Consider the following 7,470-nt stretch of genomic DNA (forward strand, 5'->3'; position numbering starts at 1 on the left):
CGAAGAGTGATGTATTATAGGTGATAAAAGTGGACTACAAACATAAACCTGCCCATAAACTGAACATTACGTGTAAGCCTAAAGTCCAATGATGATATCATTAAACAGGGAACAAAAGGTACCGGTTGTAATCCTGATTCCTTTTAAGTCTCTAAGATGAGTCTCTTATCTGTAAAGATAGGTCCTGATCTAACCACTGTCATGTGACCACTATTACGTAGAGAATGACACTAAAGATGTGGTATTATTTTAACACAGAACCAATGTTGTGTGATTTTAGAGGTTGTCTGAAACAAAAAAGACAGACTGCAATTTAATGCCAGTACTCAATTTTTTATGAAACTTATTCTTCAATATTAGTTTGAATAATGAATTTAAGTTGTGTGTCAGACCCATAAATGATAGATCAGGTTAAGAAATTATGGATAGAGATCAATTTTTGGGGCAATGAGGAGCATATCATATTACAGTTTATAAAGGCACATTATCATTTCTTCATCTTCTTGCAGATGACCTCTTACGTCAGGGCCAGTTCTGGCTGACAGTTTCGTGCCTCAGGCAACACTTTGGCCTAGTATAGTGTTTCTTTCTCAACATGCTCTCTTCTGCCAGGACTTTTAACACAATCTGTAACCAGGGAAAATGTTTAAAAAGTCATATGGATATACACAGACACAGACTTACTGTGTGAAGGTTTTCAAATGATCTATGTCCAAATGCAGATTGTGTCTATATTATACCTAGGTTCATATCATTATAACCTATATTATTTCAGTATAGAAAACAGATTTACTTCTGGCTGCATGTTATTGATCCCCTTACTATTTTTGCAAGGTTTTCAAATATTACACTAATTAAAATTTATATTTTGTGGTCTTGCATTGATAATGTGCATTGATAATGAGAGCATCGTTGGGGACTTTGGGAGAAGATGGTACATTTAGGTGACAGTGTCACTCTGTTAAACACATTACACATACATTAGCAAACACCATTGAGAACAGCTGTATTTTTGCAAATATTATTTTGTACTTCAGCAAATCTCTAGTAACATTCAATAATGAACCAAAAAATTAGTTCCAGATCGACGCATTCGATTGAGCAGTTCGGAAATAGCATTAGAAGCAAGCCAGCCAGCCCATGACCAAAAATAGTCAAATCAAGCTAAGTGCTAGCAACTTTTAACATCTGGAGACACTGATGAGCAATACCAGGAATAGTGATTATGATGAGCTGCAGGTCAGAGGATCCTTGATAACGTCTGTCATTGACAACAGGCTCTGCAGCAAGAGAGCAACCACCTGCTTCAGATCGAGTGGAACTAATGACACCATGTGGAGAGTAAAAAGCACTTCACTACTTCTCTATCCAAGGAATTTCATTAGAGTACGGGTGGCAATTATAATTTTGCTTGCAATTTAGATTAAAATTAAAGAAGAATAAAAAAATAAATAAAACTTAAAAACCAAAATCCCAAAAAAAAAAAAAAAAATGTTTAGTTTGTTTAATTTGTAGCTTTCTTTAATCCTGACCCAACAATCTTTCATTGTAACTGTAATAGACAAGGTAGCAAATAAAATAATTTCCATGATTTAACAAACTCATTACCATATATACAGATATTTGCTTGTAAAATATATAACACCAATTATACAGTTTTCTGTGTAGTCTAAAAAAATGTTTATCTCAGTTATTTGGCTAATTAGCTCAGTAGCTCCTAGTTTTATAACCATAAAGACTGTATAAGACTGTAGAAACAACATTACTTATAATCTTATACTCTAGTATTTATGTTAGTTCTCTCTCTCCAGTGTTCTGTATTGTTGAACGATTTATGATCACACTCTTGATGTCAAACAAATAAGGATGGGTTCCCCTTTTGAGTCTGGTTCCTCTCGAGGTTTCTTCCTCATTACATCTAAGGGAGTTTTTCCTTGCCACAGTCGCCACGGCTGCTCATCAGGGGTGAATACACATCATTCACCTTTACTGTTGATTTCTGTAAAGCTGCTTTGAGACAATGTCTGTTGTGAAAAAGCGCTATAGAAATAAACTTGACTTCACTTCACTAATTATTGCTAACAAAAGGTTAACATGGAGGACTGCTACCTTGTTAACTATTTTGTCCACTGTATGGCATGACCTTTTGCTACAATATTTTGAAATTTGCCTCCAATTTCTTTTGATCATTTTAGAAAATGTTTCTGTACTATTATTGGAGCACACCTGTGGCAGATTAAATTGACTGGACATGAGGCAAATACTTTTATAGTCTTAACAGCTGAAAATACACAGCAGGGAAAACCCAATCCATGTGGTCAACTGCCTGAAGAGCTCATATACAGCAGTTTATACAAGACAGATCTGGGAAGGTACAATTGAATTAAATTAAAATGAATTGAATTGAATTGAATTGTATCGAAACAAATGAAATCAAATGAAAACAAATCTAATCGTTTTAAACTTTCCAAGTGCATTTTTGTGTTTTAAAATGACGTGAAGCTACTACCTACCACTTATGAAGTGTTTTTCTGGCCCTTCTCCCCGTGCTGACAAATGCCATCCTACCCTTACATTAAATGGAACCCTGATTAGTTAAGCAAGTAGCATACTTTAAATCATTCCCTTACAGAGCAAATAATCCTATATGTGAACTGTTACATTAACCATTTAATCACAGTGATGCTACTTTATTAAATAGTTTTTACATCCTGTAGCAAAAGCAGATCTAAATATAACCTGTACTGTTATGGTTTTGTTTACATTTTGACACTGTGTAGAGTGTAAAAATATATACCCATCCATTAGGGTTGCACAAGCCAGTGCACTCTTAGTGCTGGTCCCAAACCTGGATAAATGGGAAAGGTTGCATTAGGAAGGGCGTAAAACGTGCCAAATCAAGTATGCGGATCACAAACCAGAATTTCATACCGGATCGCTCAAGGCCCGGGTTACCAACGACAAGTATTGTGAGCCAACAGTGTACCGGTGGAAATTGGGCCACTGCTGGCCAAAGGAGAAGGAGAGGGGGAATGCATCTAAGAGATGCCATGGAAAGGAGAAATGTAGGAGAGTGAAGGTTCGGGTTGGCACTTTAAATGTTGGTACTATAACTGGTAAAGGGAGAGAGATAGCTGATATGATGGAGCAGAGAAAGGTAGATTATTTTGTGTATTCAGGAGACCAAGTGTAATGGTGGGTTTAAACTGCTCTACCATAGTGTGGATGGAAAGAGATATGGTGTAGGGATGATCCTGAAGGAAGAGTAAGAGTGTAATGGAGGTGAAGAGAGTTTTTGATAGGGTGATAAACGTAATGATGAAAGTTGAAGGGGTGATGATAAATGTCTGCGAATGGGTTGTGAAATTGAGGAAAATAAATAATTCTGGAGTAAGTTAGATGAAGTGGTGGAGAGGGTAACCAGGAATGAAAGATTGGAAATTGGGGTGGTCTTCAATGGGCATGTTGGTGAAGAGATCAGAGGTGATGAGGAGGTAATGGGAAAGTATGGTTTTGATGAGAGGAAGGTGGAAGGGCATATGGGGGTAGATTTTGCTAAATGATAGAAATGGCAGTGGTAAATACTTAAATTAAGAAGAAGGAGGATCATAGGGTGAGTTATAAAAGTGGATGAAGGTGCACACAGGTGGACTATATGCTATGCAGGAGATGCAACCTGAAGTAGATTGGAGACTGTAAGGTGTTGGCAGGGAACAGTGTAGCAAGACAGCATCGGATGGTGGTCTGTAGGATGGCTTTGGAGGTGAAGAATAAGAGGAGGAAAGTGAGGACTGAAAGAAGAGTAAGATGGTGGAAACTGAAGGAGGAAGACTGTAGTGTGAGATTCAGGGAAGAGGTTAGACAGGGGCTCGGTGGTGGTGAAGAGGTGTTGGATGATTGGGCAACTACTGCAGAAGTGATAATGGAGACAGCTAGGAAGGTACTTGGTGTGACATCTGTAAAGAGAAAGGAAGACAAAGAGACATAGTGGTGGAATGAGGAAATGCAGGAAAGCATTAAGCCTATTATTCTTAAAAAGCATTAAGCCTATTATTTTTATAGGTTAGCAAAACAGAATGGGGATCAGTGGAGAGATGAGAAAAGTAGGACAAGTAAATGTGGCAGGTGAAGAGGGATGTGGCATATGAGGAGCTGTATGAGAAGTTGGACACTAAGGAAGAAGGAAATGATTTGTACCGATTGGTGAGGCAGAGGGACCGAGCTGGGAAGGATGTGCTGCAGGTTAGAGCAATAAAGGATGCAGATGGAAAAAGTAAGAAGGGTGTGTTGAGAAGATGGAGAGAGTATTTTGAGCAGCTGATGATTGAGGAAGATGAGAGAGAAAGGGTTGGATGATGTGGAGATGGTGAAGCAGGAAGTGGATAGGATTAATAAGGAGGAAGTGAAGAAGGTCAGAAGGAGTTGCATTGTGTGTTTGTGGATCTAGAGAAAGTGAACAACAGGGTGCCGAGAGAGGAGTTGTGGTATTGTATGAGGAAGTCAGGTGTGGCTAAGAAGTATGTGATGGTGGTGCAGGACATGTATGAGGAGAGTGTGACACAGTGAAGTGTGCAGTAGGAATGACAGACTGGTTCAAGGTGGAGGTGGGACTGCATCAAGGATCGGCTCTAAACCCTTTCCTGTTTGCAGTGGTGATGGACAGGTTGATGGACGAGGTCAGACAGGAGTCTTCATTGACTATGATATTTGCGGATGATATTGTGGTAAGAGTAGGGAGCAGGTTGAGAAGGGAGGGGTGGAGGTACGTTGCAGGGAAAAGAGGTGGTGAAGGTGGATGAGTTTAGGTTCCTGGGGTCAACAGTGCAAAGTAATGGAGAGTGTGTTAGAGAAGTGAAGAAAAGAGTGCAGGCAGGGTGGAGTAGGTGGTGAAGAGTGGCAGGATATTTGTGATTGAAGGATATCTGCAAGAGTGAAAGGGAAAGTTAATAGGACTGTGGTGAGTCCTGCTATGTTGTATGGTTTAGAGACAGTGGCATTAAGTAAAAGACAGGAGGCGGAGCTGTAGGTAGCAGAGCTGAAGATGCTAAGATTTTCATTGGGAGTGACAAAGATGGACAGGATTAGAAACAAGTTTATTAGAGGGACCGTGCATGTAGGATCTTTTGGAGACAAAGTGAGAGAGGACTGACTGTGGTGGTTAACCATGTGCAGAGGAGGGACATGGGGTATATCGACAGAAGAATGCTGAGTATGGAGCCACCAGGAAGGAGGAAAAGAGAAAGGCCAAGGAGAAGGTTGTGGTGAGGGAAGACATGCAGGTAGTTGGTTTGAATAAGGCAGATGTTAGAGGACAGAGTAGTATGGAGACGGATGATCCGCTGTGGTGACCCCTAACGGGAGCAGCTGATAGAAGAAGTAGAGAGTAAATAAATATTGTGCAACAGCATAAACTACTGTTTGTATAGCAGACCAGATAAATGAAAAGAAAAATTAATGACAAATGACAAATAACCATGTTTCCAACTTAATAAAATTAATATAAGTGGAGCAGTATAGAATATTTTTGCATATAATATTTATGTGTTGCCAAATCCAGTGTTTAAAATAGGCTCATAAAAATGTTGCTGCACATTGTGTGTTGCACATTAGTCAGTAGAAACCCTGTGTTGTACACAGATGTCCCTCTAATTCCATGTGGCAGATGATTAATATTAGCCTCTGACTAAAATATAGATAAAATGTACTTGCTTTGAGAACTAATTATTTTTACATTTTGCATATAATACCCCAAAACACATTTATTGCTGAATCACACTCTATTCCATGTACTGTTTGTGGACATTCATATTTATGAGTTTAATTACTGTAATAAAAACAACATATCATAACACTGTGGAGACAATATCCGTCCCTCCATTGTTCTCTTATCCGTCACACATCACCCCCCCATGTCAACCATTCAATCATCTCCATGTATCATTTTTGTCATTAATACCATGAACATGACATGAGTAACATTACAAGAAGACACAAACAGAGCCCAATTAGCACAATTTATTATGCAAGTGTACACATGACAAATGAAGAGATCTAAATAGCATGCCTTCATTTTTATTTGGCTGGTGTCCTCTCTTTGGCTGTTATACTATTTAGACTAACACACTGTTCTGACTTGGCTGATTAGACAAACACATTTTGTAGAGTTTTTTTAATTAAGGTTCCATAGAGTTCATGTATAGTACAATTGGTACATAACATCACCCAGCTGCTTTCATGCTTATTTGTAAGTCAAGTCCACAATCATAACATCTATTTGTCTATTTTCTTTTACCAATGCGTGCCATGAGCTCAGCATTGGCTGCAGCTTTAGCCCGCATGTCATGCTCTTTGGCCATGTCTATCAGGACACTTAAAATCGTGGTTGGTACATCAAGGGACAGAGCAAAACGTGAGCCCTGCATTGCTCGTTTAGGATTTGATGGCATAGGGTACATGGTGCGCACCCTCGGAGGCTCAAGGTGCTGTTTAGGTGAGAATCGATCGCTTTCAATTCCAAAGCGACTCAGAACGTCAACAAACATCTTATTGCGCTGCTCCTCATTCACGTCAGTTACTGCGTTGTAGCTCTCTCTCTGAGTGAACGACATGTAGGGCAGAAGGAGCAGGAGCAACAGATAGAAACCCATCAATGTTCTATGCATGGTCACCTCTCAGCAGAGTCAATCCACACGCACCTTAAACGATGGGATGAGAGATATACAGTGAGTCAAAATGATGAACGAAAGAACACACCAAAAGAGAAAAAATATTATTTATATATATATATATATATATATATATATATATATATATATATATATATATATATATATATATATATATATATATATATATATAAAATAAAAAGTATAGGCAAATGCTTACTTTGTTTCCACTTGTATAAAGAGATAAGAAGATATGTGACATTTAAATATCTACCTGCCACCATCATCTCATCGAATTTTCATCTCAATTGGTTTGGTACTGAGTGGTATGGAGTATTTCCTAAATTATGTACTTTCTTATTATGCAAATTAATTTAGGTATTTTACTGGGTCAAATTTTACATCATCATTTCTATCATGACTGTCGCATGCATTAACAAGACTTAAGTTACAGATTTATTTAGTTATAGAATCACTTATTTTGCTTAAATTACAAGATTTTCATGACAAAAAACTTAGCTGCAGCCAAAGTAATAAGGAACTACACAGATCATTGCATCGGTAGCTCTATTATCTACTTACCCCAGTGCCTTACCTGAATTGTTGCAATGCAGTGTCAACTTTTGCCTTTCCTTGCCTTTTTGTATGATGCTATAAAGGGCCGGTTTCTGTCACTTCTGCCACATTTACTTTAATAGTCTCCTTCTTTCAGTGTAGGGTGCCTTCTTCTTCTTCTTCTCCGAACAGCTTGCTAAAGACCAGACCTGCACCACAAAATGACAAATCTTCATGTGGAGTTCTTCAC

Source organism: Silurus aristotelis, assembly GCF_946808225.1.
Source record: "Silurus aristotelis genome assembly, chromosome: 2".
NCBI lineage: Eukaryota > Metazoa > Chordata > Actinopteri > Siluriformes > Siluridae > Silurus > Silurus aristotelis.